The sequence below is a fragment of the Ambystoma mexicanum genome, chromosome 1p, assembly GCF_040938575.1.
Source record: "Ambystoma mexicanum isolate Mex_15411 chromosome 1p, UKY_AmexF1_1, whole genome shotgun sequence".
In the NCBI taxonomy this organism is placed as follows: Eukaryota; Metazoa; Chordata; class Amphibia; order Caudata; family Ambystomatidae; genus Ambystoma; species Ambystoma mexicanum.
In genome coordinates, this window is record NC_090921.1 from 349,901,280 (window position 1) to 349,925,729 (window position 24,450).

At 46.2% G+C, this 24,450-nt stretch overlaps 1 protein-coding gene across 4 annotated transcripts in view; it reads left to right on the top strand.

The window, feature by feature from the left end:
• Window positions 1-24,450, top strand: part of FCHO1 (FCH and mu domain containing endocytic adaptor 1) — a 1,111,213-nt gene that overhangs the window by 136,699 nt on the left and 950,064 nt on the right. The gene's annotated exons all lie outside the window — the stretch shown is intronic.

Here is a 24,450-nt window from a genome sequence, read left to right on the forward strand (position 1 = left end):
CCCAAGGAAGGCGTAATATCTACTCAGCCTCCTGGGCTTGGGAGCGGGGAAAGAGGGATGGATCAATAACGCAATGGGTTTAATGCCCCGTCTCACTGTTTTCAAAACTGCAATCCACCCTCCCTGCCCCCCAAGTTTTAAAGCTGGCTCTGCCCCTGCCCTTAAAGTCCTCTGCATGTAGCGCTCTCAGTGGCAAACCTTCTGCTGCTGCTGGTGAAAGTGCTGCTGTGTCAGAGCATATGTGCCCCGTGATCATCCCTGGAGGTGTGATGGCGTGTCCCTTGGAGGCGCTCTCATTGAAGGTGTTGAAGAGGAGCCAAGTACCCCCACTCCACCTGCCCCGCCTACATTACCTGAAACGTATGTGACGTGTACTGAACAAGTAAACCAGCAAAGAGAAGGGAGAGGTAGGTCTCTGTGCAGTACCCATAAGAATACCTATAAGAGAATATGGGAGGTGAAGTACCCATTAAGGAAACCATACTTGCATCCAAGACAATATGATGGCCATTTGAACGAGATTCCTGATGAAGCAAAGAAACTGAAAGACCAGGATGAATGGTGATGTCATACAAAGCTGAATCAACACCCAGATAAAATGATAACCAGACCAGAGAGGCAGACTTTTTATAAAGAACGAAGAAATACCAAGGATAAGTGATACCTTGGGATCAAGATGAAGAAACTTTTGCCACTAACATGATTAAGATACTTAGCTAGTTTAAACGTGTACAGATGCAATAAAACGCAAGCAGCAAAGCAATCATGAAGCTAGCCAAATGCTTTTAAATAGTTAGATTGCGGAAAGTGCCAACATATACATATATACCTCATAGATGCATATGGATTAAATAAAGAATGAATGTTGTTTCCACTACATATAAAGCAGTCTTGAGCAACGAGGAAGGCCTCAATTCAGTGTCGCAGTTACAAAAGCAATTGAATTTAACAGAATATATTTCAGCTAAGGAGTTGGCTGAGCCACGGAAGCCAAGGTCTTATCAGAACTGGAATTGGCTGACATTGGATACAATTAACATGAAAGAACAAACTTCTGTTCAAGAAGGTCAAGCAGAGCAAAAGGTTTAGGCCGATTTTACTGCGAACAAATGGTTGTAATGACCAAAAGTTATAAAAATGCTACCACCAAAGGTTCGAACACCACAAGTTTGTACCTTTGGTGGTAGCATTGCAGGTTAGTAAAATATTAAAAAAAAAGACTGTGGGGGTGTCTCCCGCATCACCCTGCTCACTATACTGTGTGATCTAGTGAGCTGGGTGTTGCGAGGGACACCCCCGCAGCAAACCTGTTAAAAATGAGAAAAAATGGTGGCTGCAGGGGTTTCCCCCGCAACACCCCACTCACTATATCACACAGTATAGTGAGCTGGTGTTGCGGGAGCCACTCCCTGCAGCCCCCGTAGTACGTGTGTTCGCATGAGAAAGGTGCTAACCTTTGGTAGTTCGCACCTTTCTCATGCAAATGTTCGACCGCAGTCAAATCAGTCGCGGTCGGATCACTCGGATTCAAGCAAAAGCCGTCAGGGGACTATTGAAGAATAAAATCAAATACACGAAAAGGCTCAAATCGTGGTGTCCAGTCACGTGATGGCAGAAAGTTGGACGGATGAGAAGCTCACACCTACGCACGGAAGCCAAAGAGTACTCTTACTCTTTTAAAAAGTCCCCAAAACAGTACATATTCAAGGCCAAATTCAAAGTGCTAATTGACACTGAACCATTGAGGTGATGATGGATTGTATTTTTAATTGGTGGGAAGCTGGTAACCAGACAAGCTCACCCGCACCTGGTTGTTCGGTCTGCTGATCACATAGGTGGAAAGTTACTGACTGGGGTTAGAAGCCAACCAATTGTAGGGGACCACGTAGTTGTGGGGGGGGTGGAGTCCTATAGTTTGTCGCCAATGGGACGTCATACATTTACTGACGTTCATAGTGGCCATTTAGAAGGGGGAGGGCTTAGTTGCCCCACCTGTTGTTGAATATCCAATTATTTCTCTCTGTTACTCCATACAGATTTAACACCCATATTTTGTTATTCACTTAGAAACAATCCCGCTTCCTGATAGGGTTTAGTAGTTTGCCACGTAGGATGGCGTTGGTAATGACGCAGGTCAACACGTCAGCTATGACCAATTATGGGTTTAAGAACCCAGCTTTTTTATGAAATGATCGAGCAATTGCTGATGTTCATTGTACTCCCTGTTTTAAATACTTGCATTAAAACAGACAAACCTTTGCCAAGCTATTTGTGTGTCGTCTGAATTATTGCTTGATAAAAAACTGCAACCCCATTTATCTCCATTGTACTGCTACTCATCTTAAATGGCTGGAAGCCTCCAGTTCAAAGGAGCAAGGTTTTTTGCGGCTTGCGCTGGTGAGCGTTGGGGCCATTGGGACATGTTATCCCATAGTTATCCACTGCTGCAGATTGCAGGCATTTGCGCCAGACTTTTCCCAGAGTATTCTTGCATGATTGCTCGATTTCTATGCCCTCCCCTTGAGTTCCAAAGCAACCGTTCTTGGGATACATTGGTCACCCATTATGTTGTACTCACGGGCACCAATGGCGCAGAGTTGAACTGAACTCTCCTTTCATAATGGCTGCGGAATGCACACCCTCTCATGGAGGTTCTGCTCCAAGCATCTGTGCACCTTTCCAATACTGCACTGCTTTCTGGTTCCGGAGTTACTTTTACTTTTAAAAAAAAAAAATGTTTAAACGCACCAATGAAGTGAGGATCCCACTCATGTGCCCTCAGTTTTCTGTTTTATGGGCCCACCTTTCTCACACTATATGCGGGTTAACTCTTGGTGGACAGGATGCTGCCCTCGCCTGTGCGTGCCACGGAAGGTGTTTGTGTGGAACGTCTTTATCATGATCGCTGCTTACCGGATATAACTGAAAACATAGCCATTGGTTTCCCCTTCAGGGCTGTTTTATTTACGGGAGAAAGTATTTGTGACATTTGGAGGGGTCCTAGGGAGAATTTGATTTACTTATGATATAAAGGGCTTGATTCACAGAGCATTTTCCAATGGGATTGCACCATTATAATTCACTTCTGTGAATCGGGCCTATAGTGTTCACATGTAACCATATATAATACTGTGGCTTTTGCATGACATTTTTTCTTTCAGATGGACTGAAAGCCTCTCGATCAACCCATGGTCCATGTGCTGTCACACATAACCCTACACAATGTTCTCTTTTCAGTTTAACTGTTGTCATTTGGTGATCTTCTAAAAGTATTCTACTTCATCATGCGTTTATTCTGTACTTCTAGTTATATATGTCCGTTATTTCTGACAAATACACTTCCGGGGCACCAGTGGTCCAGGGATGAATATCTGTTTCTGTAGTGTCAATCATCCCCACACCTCTAGAACACCAGAAGGGATCTGAACAGATTTGAACACAAGTAAATTATAAACCTCCTTGTCCAATTTTTGGTAACGTGGACGGAACGGCAGGCTGATCTCCGCAAGGTCGTGGAACAAGGTTAGTTGCAACACAGAGAAATACCATTATTACCCAATGATGAAAGGCCCAGTCAAGGTTGTATACCAATATTTATTTTATTATTACAACAGCCAGTTCTAGCACACTGCAAAATGCAACCACCCTGTAAAGGAACACAGAACACAGACCGTTTTTACAAAGGAAAGGCATGCACTCTGGCTACTGATAGGAGGGTAGTCGGTAAAGCAATCGGTCTTAACTGTTCAAGGTTATTTGGTTTCAGCTCTAAGGAAGCAAGGAGTCGTATATGTAGGGGCCTTCGGAGAAGGACCAGGGGGACAGAACCACAATGTACCTGATGCTTCAGATGATCTTGATGCTGGACAGCGTTGAGTTGGTTCCAGTGCGTTTTGCAGCTCCTGCAACAGAGTTCAAGTCTGGAGACGGCTGCAGGTATCAGGCGGCAGGCAGTTCGGCAAGCGAAACTAGACCGCAGGCTGCAGACTGGCCTACACGGTGGCTGGGTGGCAATAATAGTGGTCTCTGTGCTGGGCGGCGAATCTGGAGCGCTGGTCGAGGTGTTTCAGATGGCTTGAGTGACTGAAGCGTGACCAGTCAGTGGTGCAGCCGGTCGCGTTTCGAGGGCCGACTGCATCCAAAATGTCATTTTAAAAGATGGATGCTGGTTGATGCTTGTGTGGCACTCCTCCTAGCTTCTTGGCATATCTTGTGGCGTCCTTTAAAGATGGATAGCCCAAAGCTCAGGAAAGTGCTTGCCCTTTATTCAGAGACTCTGGCACTTCCCACCTAGCAAGCTTGCTGGCAGAACCTAGCAGTGCACGCTGTGTGCTGACTGGGTACCAGTTCTGGATCTGCAGGACGGGTCCTCGAAGTCTGGTATCGCCCTCTATTCCCTGGGAGATGTTTAGGGGAGGGATCTTGCGTCCCTCTTGGAAATCCTGGCCTTCCTTCACTGGCAAAGATGTAAGGCAGATTGTACCTTCAGCCACGGTCCAAATGAGTCCTTTTTCTTACTCCTTTCTAGGTTGTTGGATGATCTGCCAAGTGATTGGTGCAGGCTAAGCTTGCCTTAATGAACCAATCCTAGGACCCTACTAACAGTCTTCTGTTATGCATGAGGTGAAGACTAGAGTGTTTTGCAACAGGAAAGGTAATGGGTGACAACATTTACTCCCAAATCCCACCCATCTTCCTGTCTGTTGTAGATCAACGTGTCTCTCTGGTTAACTGAGCCCTCGGTGGCTCTTGATCAAAGCGTAGGTCTCCCTTGAAGTTTTTGGTGAGAACAGACTTCTGTCTCCCTCAAATCACACACTTTGTCCCTCTGAAAGGGCGCTTGCCTATTGTAAGCAGTTGTCCCAGACATGACATTCACTGCCTTTCGTACAGAGGGGCGATAGCTAGCTTCAAGGTGATACATTGCATATAAAAGAGGTGTTAGTTTTCCTACCCATTTAGTTCTCTGACCAGGTCTATTCGCAGGCCTGTTTCAATTAATTCTCCAGTATGTGCCGCCACTACACATAACTTATACAGTAGACCAGGGCAGATCCATTGAGCCTATGGTATTTAATTAGGCTGGCCATGGGAGGAAGAAGGGGTAGCCCTTCTCTGGATGTTTTCGTGCACCCCTTGCTGTCACCTGTGAAATCCATCTGACGGGGAGGACTGCGCCTGTAGGCTGTTCCCGCAGAGTACACTGGATTATGTATTTGTTGTACAGCAAGCATTAGAAAATGTGCCAGATTAGCCCCACACTTTTGGAAGGTGATCACCCATCATTCAATTTCCTAAAAAATCATCAAAAAAAGCCCAGGCGAGCTCACACTCGATGGTCGCATCACTCACAGTATTAATATTGTGCACGATGTATAGCCTCATTGTAGCTGATTCAGCTGTTACCCAGTGTGTCAAGAGTAGCAGTGTTAGGACTAATTATTTGTACTTTAAATGAGCAGCAATGGCTAGGTGCATAGTGAGTTTACAAATGGGGCAATGCCGTTCTTGCAATGCCACTGATCACGCAAGACCATACATATATTAATGTATACAATGTTGGAACAAATCACAGCTCTACAACTCTTAAGGTTCTCTGCCTCTCGCCCCTTACCGTGGGCGGAGGGCACAATACTAGCTAGTGCAGGATTTCCTACGCTTGTTTCTAAAACAACGCTGCCCCTTCCTTCTTTTCTGAGGGATGTGTGCACTTCACTTACCAGGTTTTCAAATTACGTGACATCACCGCTCCTAGCTACGGGAGCCCTTCTCTCTGTCTACTAAATAGAAAATAGAAAAACAAAGCAAAGAAAACCATGTGGTTTACACAGTGATTAACTCTACATCTGCATGTATACTCCCTTCCCTGTGGTTCTCAGATCAGGTGTACTGGCTCACAATGGTCATCCAAAGTATTTTGGGGCCGCCTCTCCCTACAATGGCCTGCTCTCGAGGCTGCAGGCTGGGGCCAGGAGCGATCAGGCAGGCTTTCTGGGTAACCCCAGTGCTTAATACCTCCTTGTGGTTTGCACAGTATTCTGTTCTCTCCCAGCGGACCATGCTTGCCCCAAAGTTCAACAGAGGAGCTCACAGCTGTCTGGAAAAACCTGGTTTACCTTACGCGGGCCACCAAAATCTAAAGCAATGTCATGATCCCTTCCAGGGTTTCTGGGTTAAGTTCTGGTGTCCTGGCCAGGAAGGAGTCTTGGTACAGATCTGTTGGGGCTAGATGGGTTTTAGCATGGCAAACATGGCATTCTCACATTCCACAGTACCAAGATGACAATGGGCTCCCTTAGAGATCCAATGGTGTACCAATCCCCTTAATATGGCCGCCCTGCGAGTCACTGTCTAAGTAGTCATTGAGAACTAGTCGTTGGGCATAGAGGACTATAAAAGGCCCGCCCGCAATCGCTTTGCGTTAGTTCTGCTGACAGCGGTGTAACGCTACCGGCGCTCAGCTCACAGACCTGTAGAATAATGGAAAAAAAGTAATGTTATGAACTCGAATAGTTAACAGAAAATCCAGACCTTAGTCTTAATGTACCTGACCAGAGTTTTCCGCAGCAGTAGTCTTCCGACGGGTGACTTCATTCTCCGTAGTTCTGCAGTTCAGTCAGCAGTCTTCATCCATGGCCACAGCTTCATCTTGAAAGTCCGACCTCCGAAACCCTACAAAGACAAAGGTAACATAGTTAATGAAAGAACATTATAGACTTAGTAGTGAATGAAAATGACCATACGCGCATACGTCCCCGAAGCTCCGAGCCTTTTCCAAGCATGCCAACACCTTGCCTCACAGAAAAGCTCCATAGCTTAATAACAAAGGCACGCTGTGCTGCACGCCTTTACCGAACTATGCCCTCATACTTACTTCAAGATAAAACCCATAGATAAATAATCAAACCACGCTGGCCCGCGCGCCTATCCCCAAACTACGTGCGCATATTTACCTCAAGAGGAGACTTCATGTTTTTTCTTTGACAACGCCCTAGCTCTTAAGTGAAACTTCTTTTTTCAAAGAACCTGCAAAAGAGAGAGGGAGTTGTTAAATCATCACCAGAGATCTCTGCAACCACAACCTTTTTTCTCTCAGACTTCAACACTTTTCTGACTAAAGACCAAAGACCCCTCCAAGAATTTAAACACATACCTTCAGAGGCTCTTCCCGTTTTACAGCATGAGTATCTTCTGGACCTCACCACCAATGCACCACTGCTTGAAAAGCAGGACGGATGGCTCCCTAACAACAAAACACAGGTGAGGAAAGTGTGGGCCTTAGGATCTATAAGGGAGCCAGTCAGGATGGGAAGAGGGGAGAGCCATAGTAGATTTAACATGTTATATTGATCCCAGGTTCCTCATCCTATTTTCTCTATCCCTTATGACTGGGGAAAATCCTGTTTAACCAGTGTTGCCTGATAACAGGGTTCTGGACCATTTACGCTCCTGTGGGGACACTCCAAGTAGTAAAAATTAATCCAAACGAGCCAAAAATGAATGCACAAAGTATGAGAAACAAAAACGTATTATAACAGCCTAGCCAGGGAATCCTCTAAAAATACATTCGACTATAAAAAAAGATGTCCTGTTTTACAGCAAATAACATAAAGGAAAAGGCAGCCAATGTTACAAATCATTCACAATTTCAAAGTCTCCCATTGGACATCATCATTTCCCAACCCCATTGGTCTATTCTAACCCTGACTAAATTGAAATATTAACTATTAGTTAATTTGCATGGAGATCATCACATTTCACATGTTTACTGATTGGCTCGAATTCTCCTAAACTTGTTTCATTCGAAGGTAGCTTGCAATTGGTTGTTCTAGGAGGAGTATGTGTGGAGTAAATGACTATAACTTTCAACCAATCCTTATGTGAAATGTGACGGTCTGACATTGAGATTATAACTTTATACATCCTTTTCCATTGACCTAAGCCATTGGCACTGTTTTAGCATTCTCACCATTGTGAACTGTTCATCGTCAGTCCACAGAACTCGCGGTCGCGGAAGGGGGGGGTTCCTCCTTCAGAGGTGGTACCCCACCTCAAACTGTGACATCCCGCTTCAGGTGCCCTTCCATGCCTCTGCACTAGGAGGGCACATTTCCAACTTAACCCAAGCATGGGAGGGAATCACCTCAGACAGATGGGCGCTGTCCACCGTAGCGGGCGGATATTGTATAGAGCTCCTCGAGCAACCCGGAACCATCCCCTATGACAGAAAACCCACACCAAAAAGACCAGCGAATCCTCCTCGAGAAAATCGCCACGCTACTCCAAAAGGCCGCCATAGAAATCGTCCCGGCCAACCAGGTAAACAAGGGTATTTATTCAACTCACTTCCTTGTGCCAAGCTCTCACAATGCGCCCATTATTGGATTTACGCCCTGCAAACAAATATGTCAAGCCACAAAAAATCTGCATGACTACGCTACAAGAGGTACGTACTCCCTCTGCTAAACAAGGGGATTACATGGCAACACTGCATATGGGATGCATAGAAGATTCTTGTGTTTCAAGATAGCGAACAAGCACTACCAATTCAAGGTGCTGCTCTTCGGAATAGCATCTGCTCCAAGGGTTTTCACAAAGTTACTGGTGCTGGTGGCAGCACACCTGGGCAGGGAGGCAATCCCAGTGTACTCTTACCTGGTTGACTGGCTGATTACAGGGGAGTCTCCACTAATTTGCAGGCAAAACATTCAAAGAACCATCAACCTTCTCTTTCAATTGGGCTTCTCCATCAACGATAAAAAATCAAGCCTAGTTCCAAGCAAAACCAAACAGTTCCTAGGAGCTGTCATACACAGAAGAGGGGTTGGCTTTCTGTCAGAGGAAAGAGTACAAAACATGTTACTGCAAATACCGCATTATCAAGCCGGCCGCCAGATAAGCGTACGCAAAGCAATGCGTTTACTAGGCATGATGGCATCTTTCATATACCTGGTACCTCACGCCCGCCTGTGCATGAGACCCATGCAGGAGTGGTTGTCGGAACAGTGGTCTCAGGCAAGTGGTCAGTGGTACTATCTAGTGGTTCGCCAACACTAGTAAAAAATCTTCACTGGTGGACAAGAGAAAATCTGTTTAAGGGAAAACCCTTTCACCATCCTGAAGTAAAAGCGATTATCATGACAGACGCCTCACTCGCCGGGTGGGGGGCGGGGCTCATTTCTTCACCACACAGCTCAAGGTCTGCGGTCTCATGCGGCAGCACCGAACAACATCAATCTGCTGGAACTACTGGCAGTGTTCAAAGCCCTTCTGGCATTTGAGTTTCACCTAACAAACCAATCTCTGCAAGTCCTGACAGACAGCACTACGGCGATGTTTTACATCAACAAACGGGGTGGCACACATTTTTCCAAATGTGTCCAGGCTTGCGCAACAAATTTTCCGACCGTCGCAGCACGTTCCAGGGGAACTCAACTCTCTGGCAGACTCACTGAGCAGAGATCCCCTACCAGAGGAACACGAATGGCAACTACACGCAGAGGTCGTAGAGCACCTCTTCTCTCAATGGGGTTTCCCCACAATAGACTTTGCTACAAGTGAAAACCATCAATGCCCAGATTTTGCGTTCAGGTTCCCTCAGCCAGGCTCCAAGGGGAACGCCCTATGGATGAACTGGTCAGGGAAATTTGCTTACGGTTTTCCCCCCAGCAACTCTTATGAGGAAGGTGGGGAACAAGATCCACAAGGAACAAGTGACGCTCATCCTAGTTGCTCCTATGTGGGCAAGACAACCTTGGTATCCACATCTGCGCAAGCTGGCAATGTGGGATTCCATCAAGCTCCTGTGCCCGTACAATCTGCTCACTCAGCACGGGGGGGACTAACCGTGCACCCTCAACCTCACTCAATGAACTTGGCAGCATGGCTCCTGAAGTGATAGAGTTCGGACATCGTAACCTACCACAGAGGTGTATGGATATCTTGAAGGAAGCAAGAACACCTAACACTAGGCACTGTTATTCCGACAAGTGGAGGAGATTTGTAATTTGGTGCCAGTCTGAACAAATTAATCCCATGGAATGTACTCCTTCCCACATTCTAATTTATATGCACCACTTGCTAGATTTGGGGTTAATATTCAACTCTTTAAAGGTCCATCCGGCGGGCCCGTCAGCATATACCACCTCTCACAGTAAAGTCTCATGGTGGAAAGTGCCTGTCATCAAAGCATTAATGGAGGGTGTAAAGAGACTCCACCCTCCAATTTCTAACCCATTGCCAGGATGGGGATGTACTCGCTAAGCTAATGGGACCCCCTTTCGAGCTGATTCATAATTCTAGTCTAAAACACCTGACTTACAAAACTGCCTTCTTAGTGGGTATTACTTCCATAAGAAGAGTTAGTGAAATACAAGCATTGTCAGTGCAGGATCCTTTCTTTACCATACATAAAAACAAGGTGGTTTTACGGACTCCCCCTAGGTTCTCCCCTAAATTCATCTCTAAATTTCACGTAAACCGGCCTATTGAGCTACCGGCTTTCTTTCAGAACCCCACCAGCTCAGCTGAGGTAAAACTCCACACACTAGATGTGAGGAGGGTGTCCTTTATGTAAACAAGACCAGACCGCTAAGAAAAACAGATCAACTGGTTGTCTCCATAGCAGCAGGCAGAGAAGGAGACCGTATTTCGAAAAATGCCATCTCCAGGCGGATAGCCTGATGTATACAATTTTGCTATTCCCTATCAAACAAAACACTGCCTTTCACAGCCAGAGCTCACTCCACAAGGAGCCACTCTGGCCTTAATTGCAAATGTCCCTCTAGACAGAATTTGCAAAGCAGCTACATGGAGCTCATTATACACTTTCACTCCGCATTACTGCATTGACACTCATTCTAAGAGAGAGGCACAGGTGGGACAAGCAGTTCTAAGACATCTCTTCGCCCATGAACCTTCTCACATCCCACCACCTTCTCCTAACACTGCTCGCTGATTTATGCACAGCATGTGATCTAAGCAGATTCCAGAAGCCTCAGAAGAGATGCATTTCTCACTGTAATTGTATTTCTGATGCTTGTATCTGCTTGGATTCACATGTGCCCACCCTTCCTCCCCGCGGAGTGAAGGCGCATGGATGCTTATGAGCTTGTCTGATATGTATCTGCTTGGATACAACTGTACTCGCGCTACGCTTCATGATATCTCATGTCAGAAAAATAACCATCTGAGAGACCTCAATGCGTGAATGATCATGGGTACAGTGGATGTGTAAACTTCCATAAAAATCAGACTCCTAATCAATTCTACTTCATGTGTTATGGTATTTTGCATGACTTCTTTCTTAGCAATTGGTGCTCTGTTCGTGTGATTCATTCTACAGATGGCAGTGATGCACTGTGATCATTCTATCTTGACAACTATATTGTTCACTACTTGTCGTTTAGCTCCAGCCAACTTGTGACCTTCATTATGATACGTTTGGATGTTTGGCCTAGGAACACTGTTCCTATCCACTGTTGTCTCTTTTGAATACAGACTTGGGAACCTTGCTAAACTGATGTGTTTTGAACAATTGGTGTACAGTGTCTTGTCTTATAGCTCTGAGGTCTGATATCTTTTTTCTTTTATGACCTCACTACTGCAACTCGCGCCTGGGAAGATGCTCGCCCCCTTGCCTTAACCAATCACTGCATAGCATTCAGTCTTTGGCTCTGGGAAGTTGCAATGTAGGATGTGTGCTTCTCTCTGCAATGGGTCTAGCTGAGGTTTTCTGCTGAGGGTGGGGGTGGGGTTTTCATACTTCAGGGATAGCTAACCAGATCTTGATGCCTACATTTACTGTGTATTCAGATAATGTGAAGGGTTATAGTCATTCATTATCATTATGAATACTTATTCTGTTTCCCTAACGTTAACTTATGCTGTATCTACTGAAGGACACATGGTTATGTTCAACTTTAAGGTGTATGCATTATGGCTTACAAAAGTGTGGCTACTAGTGCCTTGTTGGGCCTATGCAGGGAAAGCCTTCTTCATACGGGACTGTTTGTTTCTATCCTGTGTGCCTTTTCATAGTGACTTTCGCAGGTTGTATTTTCCCGAACCTTTAGGGTGTTGGATGTATTCCCCAACATTCTCATTCTGCCCAAAACAGTCAATCATCAATGCATGCCTTCGGCATACAGCTGAAGCCCTTAGAGGTCTGATGAAACACAATAAAAATAAATACTGTAAGTTTTCCTTGTTCCCTCTAGTTAAGTTCTATGTGGGTAAGGTGATGCTGAAGTTAACTTATGGGATAGAAATATTACAACATTGGGATTCAGAAATGCGTAAATTGGAGAGTGTAATTTGTCGCAAAAGTGATGGGTATACCCAACGCTGTCCCCTCCATTACAATTCGTTTTGAGGTAGTGTTTGAGCTTGCTGAGAGTTAAAGGGACGTGTACATTTTTAGCATTTTATAATAAGCTTTTTAACCTGTGCTTGAACACTTTGTATGAAGATCTAGGTTCTTTGGTTGCGATGAGAGTTAAAAAAGGTGATCAATAATTTTACTGATTCCTGATATTGGCCTGTCTAATGTGGACTCCAGGGAGAATCCTGGAAAGGTAAAGGGGGTGCTTTACCAATACAATTGGTGCTCTACTGTGAAGAAGTATCATGGGTTTGTATCCTTAATGCATCTAAAACATGAGCATACATTTCTAGGTGCTTTTGGTGCCTTATTTAAAGCTCTTTCCGTGACGAAAAGCAAGGTCAGAATTTATTTGATTCGGTTGGAATTGATTTTTTACCACATAAATCCTTCTGAGATGCAATGAAATTGACCGTCCTGGAAGAATTTTGCAGATTTTGTAAAAATGGCAACAAACTGGAAGCGCTGAAGCACATGCTTCTCTTGACACGTGTGTGTGTGTGTGTGTGTGTGTGTGTGTGTGTGTGTGTGTGTGTGTGTGTGTCATGCGTGCCATGCCCCCCTGGTGAGTTGATGCAAGCATACCTGATGAACCACGTGTATTGTCAGCTGACAATATGATTTTCTTCCTCTCCTGTCATCACAAGGCTAGTATAGATTTTTGCTGCATGACAATGATAGACTGCCTCTTAGCCCTGTGGGTATTGTAGTGGGCTTTTCCCAACGGCACAGTTAACATTCCAGAATGAGGGCTTGAAAAAGGTGTGTATTTCATGCATGGTTAACTTCACTTTTTTTTAAAGTCCAACTTAATTATTCTGCAACTTATCCTTTTGTTGTAGTTGCACTTTATGTGGTAGGATTGCTATGCTAGGCTCTCCCATACAGTTAGGCCTCAGACACTCCAGTTCACTTCCCTCTGCTTCCCCTGCAAGTAGCACAACGGATGGGCCCAAACCCCTCCTAGGGCAGATGACACGTCAGACCTTCCCTTCGGCTTATTCCCTACAAGTATAGCATAAGCCCCATGGATACGAGATGACAGTAGGGTTTTTGCGAATGCTGCTTATTCATAATACAACACAATGTCCCTGTAGGGCTGTGTCACAAGGTCACAAGTCAAGTGAGATGTCGACAGTTCTTGCCAAATGTCTGCAATATCGTGCCAAGTACCACCCTCATTGTGAAAATACTGAAACATATTGGTGTTTGCCGATGATATGCTATATAACCGGCATTCTGGGGAGGCGGGGGCTAAAGAACTCCTTGTGCCGACTCCCTGAACACTTGCATGCTCTGTTCCCTGCTGATCACTCTGAATTTGCTATATAAGACAAGAAGCTTGATCTACCACGTCTGTTTGATCTCCTTATTTGCTGCAAACTAAGGCTGGCTGAGGGGTTCTGGCGGAGACTTATCTTGGCCACCACACACTGTTTGGGTCAAATGGTTTCTGTAGCTCGTCCTGTGATTTGCGAGTGTTCCAATGTGGTAGAACAGTATGGGTGAACGAGAGATTGGTGGAATAGCCACTCTTCGATGGTGCTGGCACTAGCTTCCGGCCAGATCCAAAGTAAAGTAGGTGATATCCGCAAAACAAATTGTGTACGTTTGTGGAATATAATGGAATGCATCTGATGGTGACAGCAATGCTACTTTTATGTCAGTATTGTTCTTTCAGGATCTGTGCAGAAATTTCTTCTAGAGTACAACTACTTAAGATTTGACCACTTCTTGCATGCTTGTTATCGACCCATGCATATCTTGTATGTAAAGCTAGTTGTTTGTAAATAAATATAGCAACATCACCTACACGTAGCTGGGTCTCGTCTAGACAGTCCAGGCACTACTTGCTGCTGGGTACAATGTAGGCTGATCGGTCTGGGAAGTCGTTCTGCTAATTCATACCGTTCTCAGGCTGCTTTTTATTTGAGTTTTTGTTGCATGTGTTAACATTCTGTGCTTGAGTTGTTGTTACATTCTGAACAGTTGGGGGATCGTTGTAGCTAAATGGAGGGCCGCAAGCAGCTGTAAAAGGGCACAGCGAAGATAAAATATACATGTCCTGCCACGTCTTCCAAGTTCATCACCCATAATCGTTTTTTGTTATGTTAGTGCTCCTGCTTCCAACTCTCCCCCCAATCCCAGCCCTCCTTTTTTCTTTACATGAGATGGGCTGTAGTAGCCTGGCATTCTTGGGAGAATAAAGCATGAGAATACCTGACTGGTGGGAAAGGGAAAGGAGGTTTCACCATGGAGAGCTGCTTATGCCGATATATATATATATATATATATATATATATATATATATTTCTGAGGCTTGTGGAATCTGCTTAGATCACATGCTGAGCATAGGCCGACATCTAGTTGAAGCTGCGGAGTATTAGTTTGTTTTTCGTAACTCGAAAATGGGCGTCGACACAGGGCATGCCAGTAATACTATCCCTAGTGTGACGTCCACTGTACCCATGATCCCTCACGCGTGTAGGACCCTCAGATTGTTTTTTTCCGCCATACTGGTCGGAAGCATTTCGCGGAGTTCCCTGGCCCTAGCCATACTTTTGCAAAATATCGTTATTTTCCCCATTCTCCACCCCAACATAGAGTCGCCGAACTTCCACACTCGACGCCGGCCCGGAGAAGAAATCGACCGTCGAGAGCTGCACGACGGATTTGGACCTCGGAAGGCCTCTGGCCTCTGCCCTGCAAGTAGGGAGAGTGGGGGGGTGGACATACTCTACACTCTTGGTATATAGGTACATTCTTATATATTCCTACACTTAGCCCGCTGCCACAAGGTGCGTATGGAGGGTACCCCTTTCCAATTCTGCCCCAAGTGCAACCGCAAGTACCCTTGGGTTGACAGACATGCCACGTGCAATCTCTGCTTGCCGAGGGACCACCCCGAGGCGAACTGCAGAGCGTGTAGTAGGTTTAAACCGAAAACACTTAAGGACCGTTCGATCAAGCGTTGGGCCCACCACGCCAGGTGTCAGCAGGCCATGGCAGCGGAGGGCGCCTTCAGGGATGGCAGCAACGCCGTGCTTTCAGACGGCGAGGGCAACGTGGCGTCAAGAGACAGCTGAGCGCAAGTCCCTGACCTTGGAAGGTCGTCCGGCTGGGCGGCTATGGGGAAGACCCCCGGCGACACAAGCGCTACCCACAGCACTTCCACAAAGCACATGAAGTCCAACCGAGACTCGACGCGCACGTCGAGTTCTCGGAAAGTGGCACATAGAGAACAGTCCGAATCGGTGCCCTCTGGGCGTTCTCGATCTAGATTGCCGCATGACTCCAGGCAATCATCCACTGTTGCCAAGAGTGCCTCGTTCCCCAAGGAAACAGAAGTTCGATCGTCGGAAGGCGAAGCCGACTTCCATCCCCAGACCGCACTCCAGGAGTCGGCGCCCGCAGACCGCGTAACGGCGGCTCCCGAGTCCCTACCTCCACGTTCTAAAGATAGGGACACTACCCCCGAACCTCGACGTCAGGCGTCGGAAGGCTACGAAGGGGCGAAAAGGCAGGGAAAACACTCTTCCACCCACGGGAAGGGGGGAAAACAACAAAGGAAGCAGTCTCAGCCTCCTTCCACACCTCTAAAACTTTCCACTCCACATAAACAGACAGACAAGTCCCAGTCTTCTGTTATCCCAAAGACCCCTGCTAAAACCAGTAAGTCTAGTCAGGATAAGGTGGAGAAAGTTCTAGAAAGGGTCATTCCCAGTTCTAGAGAATGGTCTAGTGATGACGTAGACGGGGTTATGTCAAGGATGTCATCATTGGCAGATTTTTACGCAGAAAACCCTGAACACTTTCTCTTATACTCCAGACGGGTCAGCACCCTCAGGCTCTAAGGATCCAATAACTCCAAGTAAGAAGTCCCGGTTTGAAGCCCCAACATGGTCTTCGGACCCCTTCTATATACAGCCCTACTCTCACTATCAAGGGGATACATCCTATTGTGAGGATCCAGATTTGGGCATGTTGGAAGAGCAAACTGGTACGGGCTACTATCGGGATGAGGACCAGGAAGAGGAAGACCCTGAAACCTACAGAGTAGATTCTCCGGTAGAGAAAGAACCCCCGGTTACCGACTCCCCTGTTGACAACCGACCTCACCTGAGTGAAGTTCTGTCCCGAGCGGCAGAACACTTCCACATTGACACCCAGGGTGCTCAGGAAGAGAGGGACTTCGCCAAGGATTTAGTAGGAGAAAGGAGACCTGTTGCACAGGCCATCCCTATCCTTAAGTCTATTTAGAGAAGAATAGACCCTTCACTTGTAAATTCCAACCTCACCAGGGCAGTAAACCCAAGGATTGAGAAACTTTTCAGGGCAACGCAATCGGACCCACTATACATAAGGGGGCATCTAAAGCCGGACTCCCCGGTAGTTACAAACACCCGTAAGAGGGCGGGAACACCCTTGTCATCGTCTGAAGCGCCTCCCGACAAGGAGAGCAAGAAACTATATGGGTTGGGCAGGAAGGTAGCCTCCACTTCCGCCTACCAGGCAAGGATTGCCAACTCCATCACCCTGTTGGACAGTTACAACTGCCACCAGTGGGAAGAAGTCGCGGCACTCATAGACTCTGCCCCAGAACCCTTAAAGAGCCAATTGTCACGAGTTTCCGCGGAGGGAAGAGCCGTGTCCGGTTGCATTTTAAAAGCAACCTTTGATGCCGCGGATAACGCCGGCAGATTGATAGCAGAAGGGACTGTTATCAAGAGACACGCTTGGTTACGGCAGTCTGGATTCAAGGCTGAAACCCAAGCATCATTGTTAGATAAACCGGTGGAGGCGGATCTGTTGTTTGGTAAGGCGGTCGAGGATGCGCTGAAAAAATGCCAAGGATGAGTATGAGACCCTCAAATCCCTAGGCCAACTAACCAATAAACCCCCTAATGAGAGAGGGAATGGCAATTTTTGTCGCCCACGCGGACAAAATTCACAGAGAGGATCTAACTATTCCCAGGGGCAGGGTACACCATGGAACAATAACAACCAGCAGTCTACCCAGGGTTATGACAGGGGTAATAAAAGAGGACGTGGTAAAGGAGAGGCAGCCCCAGTAAAGGCAGCGGCACGCCTCCACCAAAACAGTGACGCTCCGTTCAGGGTCCCTTCTCACTCAACCCCAGTAGGGGGGGGGTGCATTTCCAACTTCACCCAAGCTTGGGAAGGGATCACATCAGACAGATGGGCGCTGTCCACAGTATCCGCAGGGTACTGCATAGAACTGTTAGAGCGTCCCCGAAACCATCCTCCACGACAAAAAACACTTTCTTTGGACCACCAGAAGATCCTCCTCGAGGAGATTGTCAATCAGCTAGCAAAGGACGCGATCGAACTCGTCCCGGGACACCAAGTAAACAAGGGTATTTATTCAACTTACTTCCTTGTGCCAAAAAAAGATTTGACAATGCACCCAGCATTGGACTTACGGCCTGCAAACAAGTATGTCAAGCCCCTAAAAATTTCGCATGACCATTCTCCAAGAGGTAATCCCCCTCCAAAAAAAAAGGGGGATTACATGGCAACATTGGACATGAAAGATGCCTATTTTCATATTTCCATGTTCCCAGCGCACAGAAAGTGCTTGCCCTTCAAGGTGGACAGTTGGTACTACCAGTTCAAGGTACTGCCCTTTGGGATAGCTTCGGCTCCAAGGGTATTCACCAAGGTACTGGCGGTGGCGGCAGCACACCTACGCAGGGAGGCAATCCCGGTGTACCCTTACCTGGACGACTGGCTCATCACGGGGGAGACCCCCGTATTTTGCAGAACAAACATTCAAAGGACGATCGACCTCCTCTTTGAATTGGGTTTCTCAATAAACAAGAAGAAGTCAAGTCTGGTGGCACCTCCAAACAGTTCCTAGGAGCTATCCTAGACACTCGAGGGGTTGACCTTTCCACCCGAGGAAAGAGTTCGGAATATACTACTGCAAATTCCGCATTATCAGGCCGGTCGCCAGATAACGGTACGCAAAGCAATGAGTTTGTTGGGCATGATTGCGTCATGTATTTACCTGGTCCCCCACGCGCGCCTGCGCATGCGTCCCATGCAGGAATAGTTGGCGAAACAGTGGTCTCAGGCAAGTGGTCAGTGGGACGATCTAGTGGTCGTTTCGCCAACACTTTTACAAAGCCTTCACTGGTGCACAAGAGAATCTGTCCAAGGGGAAACCCTTTTACGATCCCGAGATACAGGCGGTAGTCGCAACCGATGCATGTCTGACAGGGTGGGGAGCTCACTATCTCCACCACACAGCTCATGGTCTCCGGTCTCACTTAGTGGCCAGGAATCATATCAACCTACTAGAGCTTCTGGCGGTATTCAGAGCGCTTCAAGCGTTCGAGCCCTACCTGCAGAATCTGTCAGTGCAGATCCGGACAGACAGCACTACAGCCATGTTTTACCTGCACAAGCAAGGGAGGGACTCGTTCGCCAAATCTGTCCAAGCTTGCCCAGAAAATTTGGATATGTGCACTCAGACGGAACATCTTCCTGTCATCTCAACATGTTCCAGGGGATCTCAATTCTCTGGCGGATGCTTTGAGCAGAACTCCCTTCCAGAGGAACACGAATGGTGTCTACACAGAGAAATCGTAGAAGATATCTTCTCTCAGTGGGGTTCCCCCACTATAGACCTATTTGCCACAAGCGAAAACAGACAATGCCCAGGATTTGCATCCAGGTTCCCCCAACCAGACTCCCAGGGGAACGCCCTGTGGATGAACTGGTCAGGGATGTTTGCGTACGCTTTTCCACCAACTCCCCTTATCAGGAAGGTGGTGAACAAGATGAACAGAGAATCGATGACGCTCGTCCTAGTTGCTCCCATGTGGGCCAGATAACCGTGGTTCCCACACCTACGCAGACTAGCAGTGTGCAAACCCATCAGACTCCCAGGCTGGTACAACCTACTGTCCCAGCACCAAGGGCACAGGGTGCATCCTCAACCCAACTCATTGAACCTGGCAGCATGGCTCCTGAGGTCATAGAGTTTGGACATCTCAATTTACCACAGAGATGTATGGACATCCTAAAAGAATCTAGGAAGCCAAACACGAGGCACTGCTTCTTTGACAAATGGAAAAGATTTGTTATCTGGTGCCAAAATAAGCAAATCAACCCGGTTGATTGCACTCCTTCAACAATTGGCACATACATGCTCCACCTGCTGGATGCAGGACTGGTTTTTAACTCACCAAAGGTACACCTGGAAGCTCTGTCAGCATACACCACCTCCCATTAAAAGGTGTCGTGGAAAGTACCAGTAGTTAAAGCCTTCATGGAAGGAGTAAAGAGACTTCACCCTCCTATTTCAAACCCACCACCAGGATGGGACCTTAATGTGGTGCTATCTAAGCTCATGGGCCCCCCCTTTCGAGCCCATGCATAAAAGCAGTCTCAAACACCTGACTTATAAAACGGCCTTCTTAGTAGCTATTACATCTATAAGAAGGGTCAGTGAAATTCGGGCTCTGTCAGTGCAAGATCCTTTCTTTACAGTTCATAAAGATAAACTGGTTTTACGCACACACCCTAGGTTCTCACCTAAGTTTTTTTCTAAATTCCATGTTAACCAGTCCATCGAGCTTCCGGCTTTCTTCCAAGACCCACAGAGCTCGGCTGCGGTGAAACTACACACCCTAGATGTGCGTAGGGGGGTCCTCTACTATGTAAACAAGACCAGACCGCTAAGGAAAACAGACCAACTGTTTGTCTCCGTAGCTACAGGCAGAGAGGGGGATCGCGTCTCTAAAGGTGCTATCTCTAAGTGAATTCTTAACTGTATCCAGGTGTGTTACTCCCTTTCTGAAAAAACTCTGCCTTTCATGCCAAGAGCCCACTCTACAAGAGGCATTGGGGCCACTCTGGCTTTCATTGCAAATGTACCCCTTGACACCAATTTGCAAAGCAGCTACTTGGAGCTCTATTCACACTTTTACTCAGCACTACTGCATTGACACCCATTCCAAGACAGATACCCAAGTGGGACAAGCGGTTCTAAGACATTTATTTTCTCATGACCCTTCTCACATCCCACCTCCTTCAGGTACTGCTCGCTAATCTATGCACCGCATGTGATCTAAGCAGATTCCACAAGCCTCAGAAGGGATACATTACTCACCGTAATCGTATTACTGATGCTTGTATCTGCTTAGATTCACATGCGACCCACCCTTCCTCCCCTCTGAGAGAAGGCGCATGGATGCTTGTAGTCTTACCTTTCTTTCTATCTGCTTGGATTATCTGTACTCGCGCTTCTCCTCATGCTACCTCATGTCAGAAAAAATACAATCTTGAGTCCTACACGCGTGAGGGATCATGGGTACAGTGGATGTCACACTAGGGATAGTATTACTGGCATGCCCTGTGTCGACGCCCATTTTCGAGTTTCGAAAAACTGTAATACTCCACAGCTTCCACTAGATGTCGGCCTATGCACAGCATGTGAATCTATGCAGATACAAGCATCAGAAATACGATTACGGTGAGTAATGTATGATATATATATATATATATATATATATATATATTTTTTTTTTTTTTTAATCCGGCAAATGACAAAATTATTGGAATAGTCATAAATTGGTGTGTGTTTTTAAAATCAGACTGTGCAGGTACATGTCCATCTCTCTCTCTCAACACGTTGTTCTACCAGGCACATGGTGTAATTGGACTACGCTGGTATTAAGCGGACTGGAACAAGCTTATCGCTGACATCGGGTGTGATTAAAACTAGCAACGGTGATGCGCTGCTCTCCTGCTGCCCAGATAATTGCGTGGTGTAATAGGACACAACTTCCTTTTAGAACAGCTTGCATGGGTGCTCCATGCGATGATGCACTTTTGTTTGCTAGCTGGAAAGATGGCACAGGTTCATGCATCCAATACAGAAATGGGTTTGCAACCTGAAGGTTTCCTGGTATGAGCCCTGACAGGTTGATTCACATTTTGAAGCGGCAGATCGAAAACCATCTGCTAAAACCTATTCGACCACCCTGCAATGTCATGTGAAACACATAAAGGTGCTAAATGATGGTGGGGGAGCTTGACTTATGCCACATCACGGCAGGGTAGCTCGGGGGCAACGCGCTCGGCTTGGAAGCAAGACATCGCTGAACACAGGTTCGATCCCCGGTTCCGCGCTTAGAAACCTCTGGGTATTAAGCACGTTATAAATAACCCATTACATATATTACACCTCTGCTGTTCCTGGTATGATGTGTGTGCACACGATGGTCGAAGCCCTCTGCTACTACTGTGCTTTATCTTTTCAAACTTTACCAATGGAGAGTTAAGTGGGGAAAGGTGAAGAAAAACTGCAATAACATTTCACAATATAAAAATGCCATTATAAACCCAAACACATGGTGACGGGGAACTTCGTATTGCATTAAGGACGACAAAAGATGCTGCATTTTGTGTCCAAGAAAATCAAATGCAAGCCAGCCTGTGTTGCTGTATCCAGTTTGAATATAAGTTACTGTGCATGTTGCACCAGGAGGATGTCTTACTCGCCAGAGCCCTAAATGGTCCAAATTTGGTTTGCTCTAATCTGGTTACGTTTATTGAATTATACCTTGCACTCTTGTACTTCTAGTGTTCAATATGTTAAAGTTTGGATTATGTAGTCAAATTTTGAGAAAGTGTGTTTTGGATATTTCGGGTGCAGAGGAGAAAACTACAGCCCCGGCATATGTGTTGTAAAAATAGAAGGATAAGTTCCCTATTTGGGGAACTCGGATCCCCTGCACGCTATTTGTGGCTCAATAGTTAAGCCCAACTTTTTTAGAAAATGCTGACCATATTCTTGGGTACCTATTAAGTAATTTCATGTACCATTATTTGCAAACAATTTCACAGTATTCACATTTCAGTGTATATGGAGTGGAAGAACAGGGGGAGTTTGTCTTTTTCAGAACTTGTTATCGCGGTGTTTGTTTATTTATATTGCGCGCCAGACTGTGGTATCAGGGCGCAGAAGATACAATAAGTCTTTTAGCTTGGGTTACACATAGCATATATAGAAATCAAGAAGTCAAGAAAATACAGATGCATAATGTACAAGAGATAGAGGATACAGGAAGAGCACTATACAGACAGCATGATAACCACACTCTGAGATCTATTTACAATCCGATGAGGTAGGTGACAAGTCATTGTTACTGGTCATTGTCTTTAAGCCAATTGATGGACTTTGGTAGGAAATTCATGTATGATTGGTACACTCGTAGGGATAATGGCAGGGAGTTCCAAAGTTGAGCTGCTTTAACTGGGAAGCGGCTACCCCCGACCTTGGATAGTTTAACTCTTGGGACGGTAAGGCAGTTAGTATTAGCTGTTCTAGTGGGCCTAATCGAGGATTTCCTAAGTAATCTCTCAGTCAGGTAGCAAGGTGCAGCATTATTCAGACATTTGTGAGTAAGCAGGGCAGTTTTCAGCCAGATTTTGTCGCAGGTAGATCGCCAGTTGTTTGATCTCCTAATCTCAGAGATGTGTTCTCTCCTTGCTATGCTGAGGGCCACTCTGAGGGCATTATTTTGGAGTGTTTGAATTCTTCTGATAATGTACTTATTTAGCCCCAATGTAAAGGGAGTCACAATAGTCCAATTTTGACAGGATGAGAGCTCAGGCAAGGATAATGCAACTATTCTTAGATAAAATTGGTTTGCCAGCTCTGATTAGTTTGCATGTACCATCCACGGATGGTGGTAGTCTCCAAGAAGCCTCACATCTTTTTGTACCATTTGTAGGGTTTTCAAATGTGGGGTGAACCAGGAGTTGAGGTGGGCTTTTGGTTTGCTTTCTCATTTTAAGGGGGGCAATGGAGTCAAGTGTTTGTCATCATTTTATTGTACTCGTCGACTGGAATGTTAGGATCCATGCTGTCCGGTAGAAAATTGAGGGTAGGAAGGATAAGGGGAATAAATCTATCAGCCATAATGTTCTTTTTATTCCTGGTTCGAGTAGGGGGAACGGATGGAGTATATTTTTCGATGTTGGCATTTTAGTGGCTAATGTGAATGAAGGAAGGTGGTGGTCTGTCCAGGCTTGAGGGGTTATGGTAGTGATGGAGGCGTTGCAATTATAGTTCACCACCCAGTCGAGTGTTCTACCTTTGTTATGTGTAGGTAAGTTCACTCTCTGGGTAAGACCTAATTATGACAGGATGTTGGCAATTATAGTTGCTTGCTTGTTTATCTTTAGGGTTATTAAAACCTAAGTTAAGGTCCCCCAACAGTAGTACTTGTGAGGTGCTTTTTAAGTTATCCGAGAGAATGGTGGAAATATCCTCCTCAAATGACCCGATGGGGCCTGGAGGTCTGTATATGAGGTGAATGTTGAGTGACTGGGAGTTGGCGATAGGTAGTTTAGCTGTGAGGACTTTGCAAGATTGAATGTCTGGGGGGGGCAAGGGGAGCTCGTCTCATGGATAAGTTGGATTTGGCAATGAGAGCTATACCTCCTCCTCGAGCCTAGCATCTATCTGCTCTCAGGATGGTGTAGTTGTCTGGAACTGCTAACATGAGGGCAGGGCCTGCTGCAGCGTGCAACCAGGATTCAGTGATGGCAAGAAAGTCGTAGTTTTCTGCCAGAATCCGGTCAGATATCTCTGTGGCATGCACGACTAGAGATCTGGCATTTATTAGTGCCCCCTTGAGATCTTGGGTGGGGTTGTCAGGTAATGGTGGGAATGAGGGGCTTGTAGTCACTCCAGTAGCCTGTGCGGCGCAGTGGTGCTTAGTCTGTTGGGATATTTTGTCAGGGTGGTTGTGCGTAGTAAGAGGGAGTGAGGAATTAAGAGTAGACTTTTCTCTGATAATGATTTGTCTATTTTGGTGGACTTTTTCTCTCAAGGTCTGAGTTAGTCGTGGACCTAGCAAGAGGTTCAAATAATCTAGAGCGGAGCCTTCTGTTCCTAGAGGCTGTATTACACGGTCTATTGGTATAGGGTGGTCTCTGGGGAAGGTGCAAGTTACTTGGCAATTGTCCATGGGCTAGGTTGATAGGATGGGATGAGATGGGCATAACACCCAGAGTCACTTTCATGT